General features: G+C 40.3%; 1 non-coding gene across 1 annotated transcript; it reads right to left on the bottom strand.

Annotated features, from left to right (window-relative positions):
- Positions 1 to 11,581: 11,581 nt before the first annotated feature.
- On the bottom strand, positions 11,582 to 11,654 carry TRNAK-UUU (transfer RNA lysine (anticodon UUU)). Its single transcript has one exon. It is a non-coding gene; the product is annotated as a tRNA-Lys (tRNA).
- Positions 11,655 to 12,584: the final 930 nt, after the last annotated feature.

Genomic DNA, 12,584 nt, shown 5'->3' with positions numbered 1-12,584 from the left:
AGGAATAAAGGGAAAGAGAATCAAAGAAAAGGAAAGTTTATGCACTCAGTTTTGCCCTGAAATAATTTAGGTATCAGCATATCTGGAGGTAGTCCAGAGGGAACCTCACTGGGGGGCTTTGGGGTTTAGTTGGTTAAAAAAAACTATCCACAGGGCCCTTTCAAACCCCCCACCCTTTATCTTTCTTTCTCTCTCTTTAATAATAGTACAAAATAGGAGCTTAAGGTGCACGCTTTTGTTTTGGGTGATTGAAGAAAGTCTGTTAGCATCCGGTTCTTCTTTTCTCCCTGTTCTCATCATACTCCTGCTGTCACATTCACCTCAATGGATATAGAAGGTCATAGCACAGAAATGAAAGAGCATTCAAGGAAGTCCATTGGGTTATGTTTTTGCTCTTTATGGGTGCAGGAGTTGAATGGAAAATATTAGGAAAAGTGAATTTGTATTCCTTCAAGACTGGGTTTAAATAGTGTTGAAGCAGAGAAAAAGTATAGATGTGCAGAAGTTCGCAGCCAGGGCCTCATACACGAAAGGCATGTGCTCTACCACTGAACTACACAAGCCCCATTCCTGAAGGGCTGCTGGCTAACTTTTACCTAGAACTAAGTGTTTTTTAACTGAGATTCAGAATCCTTGAGCGTTGAGGTAGTGTTGATCAGTGTTAAGGGGTATCAGCAGCTGCTTTAGGCAGGAATCACTGAGGAACCAATGGCGGATACTGATTTTTCATACGGCTTCAATGTGAAGGCAGAGATTGGAAACGTGTGTGGGATAAATAGTCACAAGAGGTTTCCATGGAGGCTTTCTTACAAGCTTGAGTTGTTAAAAGTCTCTGCCTTGTATTATGGGTGGCAAAGAATCAAGTCCCCATCTTCAGCTCTTTTGATTTCCTCTATAGTTGTCTTAACCTGAAGCAGGAAGCTAAAGAAATTAATCTTTTGGCTGCCTGAAAGTCCGCACTGTATTTGCTGTTTCTTCAATCAGAATCTATGTGACAGATTTGATGGAGAAAAGCAACAGCAGACTAAAACCACATAGTGATGCATTCTGCATTTCATTATAAAGGTCTTTTGTCTTCTTCTTGATATATCAGGTAAGTCGGGGCCCTACCAACAAGCCAGAAGAGGAACCCATAAAGCATATATGAAGCAGCAGCTTCAAGATTTAGAGAAAGGTGAACTATAAGAGTGAAAGAGAAGATAAATAGATAGGATTTAAAGGACAACAACGAAAGTGAGTGAAGCATTCATTCATTTAAAAAAAAATTAAGTCATTTTCAAACAGAAGGAGGTACAGAAAAGGGAGTTTTGAAAAATTGGGGAGGGAAGGGCATGGGAGGAAGAGAGAGATCAACTATATGAAATTTAAGTTACCTTGGAACACAGCTGTGAAATGTTAGTGAACTCAGGGTAACACTCTTGTCTCCACACTTCGATCTGTGAGCGATCAGTAAGTACACCCATGTTCAGGGTGGATAAAGACTGAAAAATGTACTTTGAGATTTGGGGATTAGAAATTCATTTGGGATATTTGTGGAAAACAAATAAGCTTGCTCCAAGACCCTTCTAGAATCCTGAGATTTATCATGGTTAAACTTAGTTCTTTAAACCACAGAAGAAGACTAAAAATCAATCCATTCCCTGATACCTGATTTGTACCTGTTAGCTTTTTCTCATCCTGGTTTGCCCATATACAAGCCTTTCCTAATATTCATAAAAATAACACTGAATCTTTTTTGAAACTGGCAGAACATGATTTGTCTGTCAGGCTTGTTCTTTCAGTGGGCTCATGGTGTTTGTACAATAAGAAAAAGAAATAGTGTGTGGTAGGTTTCACTTAAGCAGAAAACTAGAGCGTCACACACAAAACTGATGGGGATGTGTATATGTTTGCCTGTGTGTATGTGTGTGTGCGTGTAAATGCTGGGTGGTGTCTTGGCTGATTGATGCTGTAAAAGCAATATGTGTAATGTTAAGTGTCCACCATTGCAGTATCATTCAGAAGAGTTTCACTGTCCTAAAAATGCTCTGTGCTCCACCTATTCATAACTCCCAATTTCCCCTGCATTGCTGGCAACCACTGATCTTTTTACTGTCTAAAATCTTGCCTTTTCTAAAATGTCGTATATTTGAAATCATACGATATGTAGCTTTTTCAGACTAACTTCTTTCACTTAACAATATAAATTTAATGTTCCTTCCTAGCTTTTCATAGTGTAAAAACTCACTTATTTTTGTTATTGAATAATACTCCATTATATGGATGTGCCACAGCTTGTTTATTCATCTGTTGAAGGACATCTTGTTTCCAATTTTTAGAAATTATCGGTAAAGCTGCTATAAACGTTTGTGTGCAGGTTTTTGGTGGACATAAGCTTGTACTTCTTTTGGATAAATATCTAGGAGCACAATGACTGCATAATATGTTTATGTATGCCTATGTTTATGTATGGGCTGTACTTTGGACTTGTGGGCTTGTTTGAGTTTTCTTCAACTTCATCTTGAACTTGTATATGAGAAATTGATGGTCTGTGCTACAGTCGGCTCCCAGCCTTGTTCTGACTGTTGCTATTGAGCTTTACCATCATCTCTTTCCACAGATGTAGTCGATTTAATTCCTGTGTATTCCATCTGGCAAGATTCACATGTATGGTTTCGTTTACATTGTTGAGAAAAGGTTTTGCAATGAAGAAGTTGTTGGCCTTGCAAAATTCTATCACATAATCTCTAGCACTGTTTCTATCACCAAGGCCATATTTTCCAAAAACCAATCCTTCTTTGTTTCCAACTTTCTTCACATTCCAATCACCAGTAATTATCAATGCATCTTGACTACATATTTGACCAATTTCAGACTGCAAAAGTTGGTAAAAATCCTCAATTTCTTCATCTTTGGCATTAGTGGTTTGTGCATAAATTTGAATACTATCTTATTAACTGGTCTTCCTTGTAGGCATATGGATATTATCCTATCACTGGCTGCACTATACTTCAGGATAGATTTTGAAGTGCACTTTAAACAATGAATGCAATGTCATTTCTCTTCAATTTGTCATTACCAGAATAGTAGACCACATGACTGTCTGATTGAAAATGTCCAATACTAGTCCATTTCAGTTCACTAATGAGTAGGACATTGATCTTCATGGGTTTCATTTCATTTTTGACATCTTCCAATTTTCCTAAATTCATACTTGGTACGTTACACATTCCGATTATTAATGAACGTTTGCAGCTGATTCTTCTCATTTTGAGTAGTGCCACATCAGCTAATGAAGGTTCTGAAAGCTTGACTCCATTCACGTCACTAAGGTCGACTGTACTTTGAGGTTGCAGCTCTTGCCCAGTCAGTCATATTTTTAGTGATTTACAACCTGAGGGGCTCAATTTCTGACACTATATGGAAAATGTTCTTTTGCCATTCATAAGGTTTTCACTGGCCAATTTTTTCAGAAGTAGACTGCTAGGTTCTTCTTCCAAGTCTGTCTTAGCCTGGAAGCTCAGCTAAAATATGTCCACTGAAGGTGACTCTACTGGTAATTGAAATACCAGTGACAAAGCTTCCAATATCACAGCAACATGCAAGCCACCACAGTACAACAAATGGACAGATACATGACAGGCCATCTCAAAAATAGTTTTGGCATACTGAACGCTAATAACCAAAGACTAGACAAGTTGTGGAATGACATCAATGATTTCATACACAAAGAAAGCAAGAGATCATTAAAAAGATATGAAATAAAATAAAGACTAGTCTGGATGTCAGAAGACACTCTGAAAACTGCTCTTGAACATAGAGTAGCTAAAGCCAATAGAAGGAAGAATGAAATAAAAGAGCTGAAGACAAGATTTGAAAGGGTGGCTCGAGAAGACAAAGTAAAGTATTATAATGGAATGTACAAAGACCTGGAGTTAGAAAACCAAAAGAGAAGAACACACTTGGCATTTTTCAAGTTGAAAGAACTGAAGAAAAAATGAAAGGTTTGAGATGCTATGGGGAAGATATTAAATGGTGCAGGAACAATCAAAAAGGATGAAAAGAATACACAGTCACTGTACCAAAAATGATTGGTCGACATTCAACCATTTCTGAAGGTAGCATATGGTCAAGAACTGATGGTACTGAAGGAAGAGATCCAAGTTGCTCTGAAGTCATTGGCAAAAATCATGGACCCAGGTATTGACGAAATACCAACTGAGATGTTTCAACAAACGGATGCAGCACTGGAGGTGCTAACTCATCTACACCAAGAAAATTGGAAGACAGGTACCTGGCCAACCCACTAGAAGAGATCCAAATTTGTGCCCATTCCAAAGAAAGGTGTTTTATTCATCTAGTGCTCCTATAACAGAAATACCACAAATGGATGGCTTTAAGAAAGGGAAATTTATTCTCTCACAGTCTAGTAGGCTACAAGTCCAAATTCAGGGTGTCAGCTCCAGGGCAACGCTATCTCTCTCTGTCATTTTTGAGTAAGGTCCTTGTCATCAGTCTTCCCCTGGACTAGGAGCTTCCTCACGCAGGAACCCTGGGTCCAAAGGGTACACTCGATTCCTGGGACTGCTTTCTTGGTGGTATGAGCTCCCTGCCTCTTGGCTTGCTTTTCTTTCCTTTTATCTCTTGTAAGATAAAAGGTGGTGCAGGCCGCACCCCAGAGAAATGCCCCTTCCATTGGATGAGGGATGTGACCTTAGTAAGGGTGTTACAATCTCACCGTTATCCTCTTTAGCATAAAATTATAACCACAAAATGGAGAACAACCACACAATACTGGGAATCATGACCTAACCAAGTTGACACTTATTATACTTCTTTGGGGGGAACACAATTCAATCCATTACAAAAGGTGATCCAAAAGAATGCAGAAGTTATCGAACAGTATCATTAATATAACACACAAGTAATATTTTCCTGAAGATCAATCAAAAGCCGTTGCAGCTGTACATCAACAGGGAACTCCCAGAAGTTCAAGTCAGATTCAGAAGAGGACATGGAAACTGGGATATCATTGCAGATATCAGATGGATCTTGGCTGAAAGCAGAGAATACCAGAAGGTTGTTTACCTGTGTTTTATTGACTATGCAAAGGCATTCGACTGTGTGGATCATAACAAATTATGGATACCATTTTGAGGAATAGGAGATCCAAAACAGTTAATTGTGCTCGTGAGAAACCTGTACATAGACCAATAGGCATTCGTTTGAACAGAACAGGATGATACTGGTTTAAAGTCAAAAGAGGTGTGTGTCTGGATTGTATCCTCTCACCATACTTAGTCTTTATACTGAGCAAAGAATACAAGAAGGTGGAACATATGAAGAAGAATGCAGTATCAGGATTGGAGGAAGACTCATTAACACCCTGTGATAAGCAGGTGACACAACTTTGCTTGCTGAAAATGAAGAGGAATTGAAGCACTGACTGATGAAGATCAAAGACCACAGCCTTCAGTATGGATTACACTTCAACATGAAGAAAATAAAAACCCTCACAACTGGATCAATAAGCAACATCATGATAAATGGAGAAAAGATTGAAGTTGTTGAGGATTTCATTTTACTTGGACCCACAATCAATGCCCACAGAAGCAGCAGTCCCGAAATCAAACAATTCATTGCATTGGGCAAATCTGCTGCAAAAGGCCTCTTTAAAATGTTAAAAAGCAAAGATGTCACCTTGAGATCTAAGATGTGCCTAATCCAAGCCATGGTGTTTTGAATTGCCTCATGTGCATACAAAAGCTGAACAATGAATAAGGAAGACTGAAGAAGAATTAATGCCTTTGAATTATAGTGTTGGTGAAGAATATTGAATATACCACGGACTGCCAGAAGTACAAACAAATCCGTCTCAGAGAAAGTACAGCCAGAACGCTCATTAAAAGCCAGAATGTCAAGGCTTCATCTCACATGCTTGGACCTGTTTTCAGAATGGATCAGTCCCTGGAGAAGGACATCATGCTTGGCAAATGAAGGGTCAGGGAAGAAGATGAAGACACTCAATGAGATGGACTGACACAGTGGCTGCAACAGTGGGCATGACTGTAACAATAATTGTGAGGATGGCTCAGGACCAGGCAGTGTTTCACTCTTTTGTGCATGGGGTCACTATGAGTTGGAACCGTCTCCATGGCACCTAAAACAACATGTTTAGGTAAGCCTATGTTTAGCATTGTAAGAAACTGCTAGAGTGTCTTCCAAAGTGACTATGTTATTTTGCATTTTCTCAGCATGAATGACAGTTCCTGTACCTCCACATCCTTGCCAGCATGCGGTGTTGTTGGCATTTAGGATTATAGCCACCAAACAGCAACAATAGATGTGTAATGGTATCTCATCATTGTTTTAATTTGTAATTCCCTAGGAGTGTATGAGGAATGGATGGTACTGAAGAAGTTCAAGCTGTAATGAAGGCATTGACCAAAAACAAGGCTCTGGGAATTGATGGAATACCAATTGAGATGTTTCAAAAAAGAGATGCAGCACTAGAAGTGCTCACTCATCTGTGCCAAGAAATTTCTAAGACAGCTACCTGGACAACAGATGGGAAGGGATCCATATTTATACCTATTGCCAGAAAAGGTGATCCAACTAAATGGAGATATTATCTAACAATACCATTAATATCAGATGCAAGGAAAATTCTACTGAAGATCATTCAAAAGCAGCTGCATCAGTGTATCGACAGGGAACTGCCAGAAATTCAAGCCAGATTTAGAAGTGAACATGGAACCAGGGATAACATTGCTGATGTCAGATGAATCCTGGCTGAAAGCAGAGAATACCAGAAAGATTTTCACCTGTGTTTTATTGACAATGCTAAGGCATTTGACTGTGAAGATCATAGCAAATTATGGATAACATTTCAGAGAATGGGAATTCTGGAACACTTAACTGTTCTCATGAGAAATATGTGCATAGATCAAGAGGCAGTCATTTGAACACAGTGAGGGAATACCACATAGTTTAAAGTCAGGAAAGGTGTGCGTCAGGGTTGTATCCTTTCACAGTACCTGTTCAATCTGTATGCTGAGCAAATAATCTGAGAAGCTGGACTATATGAAGACGACGAGGGCATTAGGATTGGAGGAAGACTCATTAACGACCTGCGTTATGCAGACGACACAATCTCTCTTGCTGAATGTGAAGAGGACTTGAAGCACTTACTAATGAAGATCGAAGACCACAGCCTTCAGTACGGATTACACCTCAGCATAAAGAAAACAAAAATTCTCACAACTGGACCAATAAGCAACATCATGATGAATGGAGAAAAGTCTGAGGTTGTCAAGGATTTCATTTTACTTGGATCCACAATAACACCCATGGAAGCAGTGGTCAAGAAATCAAAAGACACATTGCATTGAGCAAATCAGCTCCAAAGCATCTCTATAACACGTTAAAAAGGAAAGATGTCACCTTGAGGACTGAGGTGCACCTGTCCCAAGCGATAGTGTTCTCAATCAACTTATAAGTGTGTGAAATTTGGACAATGGGTAACCAGTTTTGTTTTGTTTTGTTTTTTTTTAATGGCACATGTCTTCTGTATATCTTCTTTGCTGACTTAGCTCTTCAGGTATTCTACCCACTTTTTAATTGAGTCGGTTGTGTTTTTATTGTTGTGCTTTAGGAGTTTGTTATATATCTTGGATCCACCAGGATCACCAATTGCCATCACCATCATTATGACTCATAGTGACCCCATGTGTTGCAGACTACAGCCTGGACTTAAGTCCTTTCTCAGACACGAGTTTCGCCTCATGTATTTTGATACTTTGTTGTTAGGTGCATACACACACAGGATTATTATGTCTTGGAGAATTGACCCTTTAATCATTACTTAATCCTTTCTTTATTTTTGACAATTTTCCTTGCTCTGAAACCTGACTTCTATGAAATTAATACAGCAGCTCCAGCTTTCTTTTGATTAGTGTTAGCATGGTGTATCTTTCTCTGTCTGTTTACTTTTAATCTATCCATGTTTTTATATTGAAGTGGGTTACTTGTAAACAACAAGTAGCTGGGTCTGTTGTTTTGGTTCTTTTTAATCCACTAGGATAGTCTATGTTTTCAAATTGGTATTGTAATGGTTAATGTTATGTTATTGTCAGCTAGGCCTGATTCTCAGTGGTTTGGCATGTGCTCTTCCATAATGTGATCTGGTATGAACAACCAATCACTTAAAAGAGGACTTTCCTTTGGGTTGTGTCCTGTCTCCAGTATATAAAAGGATGTTATGACAAATCTCACTCTCTCTTGACCCTGTATTCTTCAGGGCACCTGATCTCCTGTTCTGGGGACATATGCCTGCAGAAGTCTCTAGCCTGCTGCCAGGCTTGCACATCTTGGATTTCCTAGTGCCTGCAACCCTATGAGCTAACATGTAGGAAGACTCATTAGAAACCTGCTTTATGCAGATGACCCAACTCTACTTGCTGAAAGTGAAGAGGACTTAAAGCATTTACTAATAAAGATCAAAGACCACAGCCTTCAGTATGGATTACACTTCAGCATAAAGAAAGCAAGAATCCTCACAACTGGAACAATAAGCAACATCATGATAAATGGAGAAAATACCGAAGCTGTCAAGGATTTCATTTTACTTGGATTCACAATCAACACCCATGGAAGCAGCAGTCAAGAAATCAAAAGACCCATTGCATTGGGCAAATTGGCCGCAAGAGATCTCTTTAAAGTGCTGAAAAGCAAAGATGTCACCTTGAAGCCTAAGGTGAGCCTGGCCCCCTAAAAAAAAACTCAGGGCATGGCGATTTCAATCGCATCATATGCATGTGAAAGCTGGACAATGAATAAGGAAGACCGAAGAAGAATTGACCCCTTTGAATTGTGGTGTTGGCAAAGAATATTGCATGTACCATGGACTACCAAAAGAACAAACAAATCTGTCTTGGCTTTAAATATGTCATTCCTTTGCCTTCTTGCCTGCATGGTTTCTGCTGAGTAAAAATCCGAGCTTATACTTACTGACTCTCATTTGTAGATGACTTTTCGTATACCCCTAGCTGCTCTTAAAATTCTCTGTTTACGTTTGGCTTTGGCAAGCTCGATTATAATATGTCTCAGCGACTTCCTTTTAGGATCTACCTTGTGTGGGGTTCAATGAGCACCTTCGATAGATATCTTCTCATCTTTCACGATATCAGGGAAGTTTTCTGCCAACAGATCTTCAACAATTCTCTCTGTATTTTCTGTTACCCACCTCTGTTCTGGTACTCAGATCACTTGTAGGTTATTTCTCTTGATAGAGTCCCACATAATTCTTAGCATTTCTTCTTATAATTCTTTTATCTGATTTTACCTCAAATATGTCAGTGTCAAGTGCTTTATCTTCCAATCTCACTAATTCTGATGTCCATTTCCTCAGTTCTGCTCCTTTGACTTTCTGCTAAATTGTCTAATTCTGAAATTTTCTTGTTAGTCCTCTGAATTTCTGTTTGCTGTCTTTCTATGAACTCTTGCAATCTATTAAATTTGTCATTATGCATTTCTCTACTCTTCTTAAGTTCCTCTAAGGCTCTGTCTGTGCCTTCCTTGCGTTGTTCTGCATTTTGCCTGATCTCCTTCCTGATCCCTTGAGAAGTTCTCTATATTAATCTTTTGTATTCTGCCTTTGATAATTCCAGGAATTTCCCTTCCTCTGGAAGATTTCTTGATTCTTTATTTTGGGAGCTTTGCTGAAGCTGTCATGGTCTGCCTTTTTATGTGATTCGATATTCACTGTTGTCTCTGAGCCATCAATAAAGTTATTGTATTTATTTATTTTATGTTTACTTACTGTGTCCTAGCTTCTTGCTTTGTTTCATTTTGATATGTGCCCAAATAAGTTGCCCAGGTGAACTGGTTTGATTATTGATGCCTTTGAAGCTCTAATGTCCTATCACCAGTTGGTTGGAGCTGTTACTAGGTATATGAGTCCAGGAGTCAGTTCACTTGTATGGATTCAGCTCAGGTGTCCAGATAGTCGGTCACCAAGTGTGTGGAGCAGGCTCTCACCTACAGTCTTAGATGAGCAGGTATGATTGGTGTAGATACAAGTATCAGTCTGCAGTAGGGGGCGATGCCCTGAGCAAGGCAGGGGACTGATAACAACCCCTGAGTGCCTGTGAGGAAAATGTGTCCCTGGTTCCCAGAGTGCCTAGGTGGCTGTGTTTTGCAGCCAGAGTATGGGCACACATTGCTGTTGGCTGTAAGACTGAGAGGCACCACTTAGCCTTGGATCCCTGTCAAGGGTGGCTAGGTCGCATAGGTGAAGCCACCAGTCTTCAGGCCCCTGATATGGGTAGGTGAGGATCATGCTTAATAGGCAGAGCATTCTCAGAAGTCACCAACCTGACTCTTCACCATATAGCTGAAACAGTTGACATTAGTCTTCAGGTATATACCCTGTTGTACTGTGCCAATGAGGGCCTACACTGTTGAAATGGTCCCACACAGGTCCCACACAGGGTTGAGAGTCCCTGGACCACTTATGCCTGTGCTTGGGCAGAGGAGCTCTTTCTGCCCTGAGTTTCCAGTTTACAGGAGCTGGCAGATTATTTTTCCCCCTTGTTTGTTAATTTGTTTCTTCTCCCAGGCTGGGAGGATGGCTCAGGCCTCAAGGCAGGTCCTACTTTCAGCCCAGGGAAAGCAGCTAGCACTGAATCAGGCTCAGGACCCAGTGCAGGGTGGGGAGGGATCAGTTAAATGGGAGAGAGTTTTTTCCAAATGGGTGTTTTTTTGGCCCATGGGTTAGATTAGACGCAATCCTTTTCTTTTGCTAAGAGCATCACTTGTCACTGATTCTGTAAGCATGAGTGACCTCTCCATCAATCAGTCTCTGCCAGTGTGGAAAACATGTCCTTAAAACCTCTGCTTGCCTTACCAAGCTTGTGCCAGCAGATCTGGCCTGAGGGGTGCTGGTTCCCACCAGCTCAGGTCTGGCAACCCCGGACTGCTTCTGAACAATCCCTCTCTCCCCGTGCCAATTGGTCCAATTCCTCACCTTTCCCTTTGATGTTCAGGGCTCATAGATTGTCATATATAATTGATTCACTTGTTTTTTTAGGTGTTTGTTATAAGAGGGACCACCAGAAACATATGACTATTCCACCATCTTGGCCCTGGCTCTGAAGTTTGTTTTTAGAAACCTTCATCTCATTTGGAAGAACTGGGCTGCCTCAACTTTTGCTGACCCCTTGTGGGCAGTGTAGAACTCCTCCACAGTGTTTTCTAGGCTTTCACCTTTCAGAAGCAGATTACCAGGCCTGTCTTCTGAGGAACCTCTGGGTGGGTTCAGACCCCCAACCTTTTGGCTATTAATTAAGCATTTAACCCTCTGTCCGTTCTCTGTTCTACCTGCTCTATTCTGACTCTTGTTGAGCAAAGAGCAGGAAGAGATGAGTCAAGACGCCTATAGTAAATGTCTGGAAGAGTTCCTCTAAGGGGAAGTGGAATGTCAATAGGCTTGAGGAAGAGATGAGTCAGGACACCTATAGTAAATGTCTGGAAGAGTTCCTCTAAGGGGAAGTGGAATGTCAATAAGCTTCTAAGGGAATTAACTAGGGTAAAGTGAAGATAATGCCTGAACAGGGACTTGAACCCTGGACCCTCAGATTAAAAGTCTGATGCTCTACCAACTGAGCTACCCAGGCCTCTATATCCAACTATTCTTGAGTAACTAATGGAGGTTTTATGTGGGTCAGTTGGTTTTATGTTTCATGTCCTGGTTCCCAGATAGCTTCTTTGTAATTCTCCTGCCTGTCAAGAAGTTTCCGTTCGAAAAAGATGTCATAAGCGCTAGGAGAATTTCCCTTCCTTCTGTCTTGTCTTCTGTCTCTTTAGGCTTTTACAAACAGACTTGGTCACCTAGACAAAGCACTACCAGCTTTCAGAACACATTGCTACACCCAGAGGGTTTCATGCCCACCCGCATCTATTTTTCTTAAAGCAACACTCATGCTACTCTTTTTCGTATTCCTTTGCATTTTCTTGTACATTTTTCTTGCATCCTTGGGAGGCAGAGGAGAAAAGAGGTAAAGGAGAGAAAAACTGAAGACCAAAGAGAATGTTCCATAATGGTGGGGCAAGCAAAGATGTATGGGTTTAGTCTTCTGCACTTCTTTGCTTGCTTTTCTTTTTGATGCCCTTCCTTACCATCTGTGAGCCACTTCTTTTCATTTTATTTCTCCTCCTCCTTCTCTTTGGTCTCCTTTTTCTCTTCCTTCTTCAGGTCTTCATGTCATGAATACTATTTGCTATTCAGATCCAAGTGAAAATGATAATTTTCTTGACGAATTAGTGTTCTTTAGTACATAGTATCCAGAATATGACCTAAGATAGTTTTGAGTTTTGACCCAAACCTGGAGAAAATACTGTACAAGGGATCTGGGAACAAAGGGGGAAGTTTTGGAGTGAAGGAAATTTAACCTCTCTGGAGAGGAAAGACAGGGTAGGGAATGGGAAAGACTATTATTACTTCTTCCAAATAACTCAACACTTCCATGAAACCCAGAGTATGTGAAAACTGAGAGAATTTGTGATTACCTAACTTCAGGAATTTGTGGATTTCTCCTCTCTCCTAT

The sequence above is a fragment of the Loxodonta africana genome, chromosome 1, assembly GCF_030014295.1.
Source record: "Loxodonta africana isolate mLoxAfr1 chromosome 1, mLoxAfr1.hap2, whole genome shotgun sequence".
Classification (NCBI taxonomy): Eukaryota; Metazoa; Chordata; class Mammalia; order Proboscidea; family Elephantidae; genus Loxodonta; species Loxodonta africana.
This window is presented reverse-complemented; position numbering and strand designations above follow the sequence as displayed.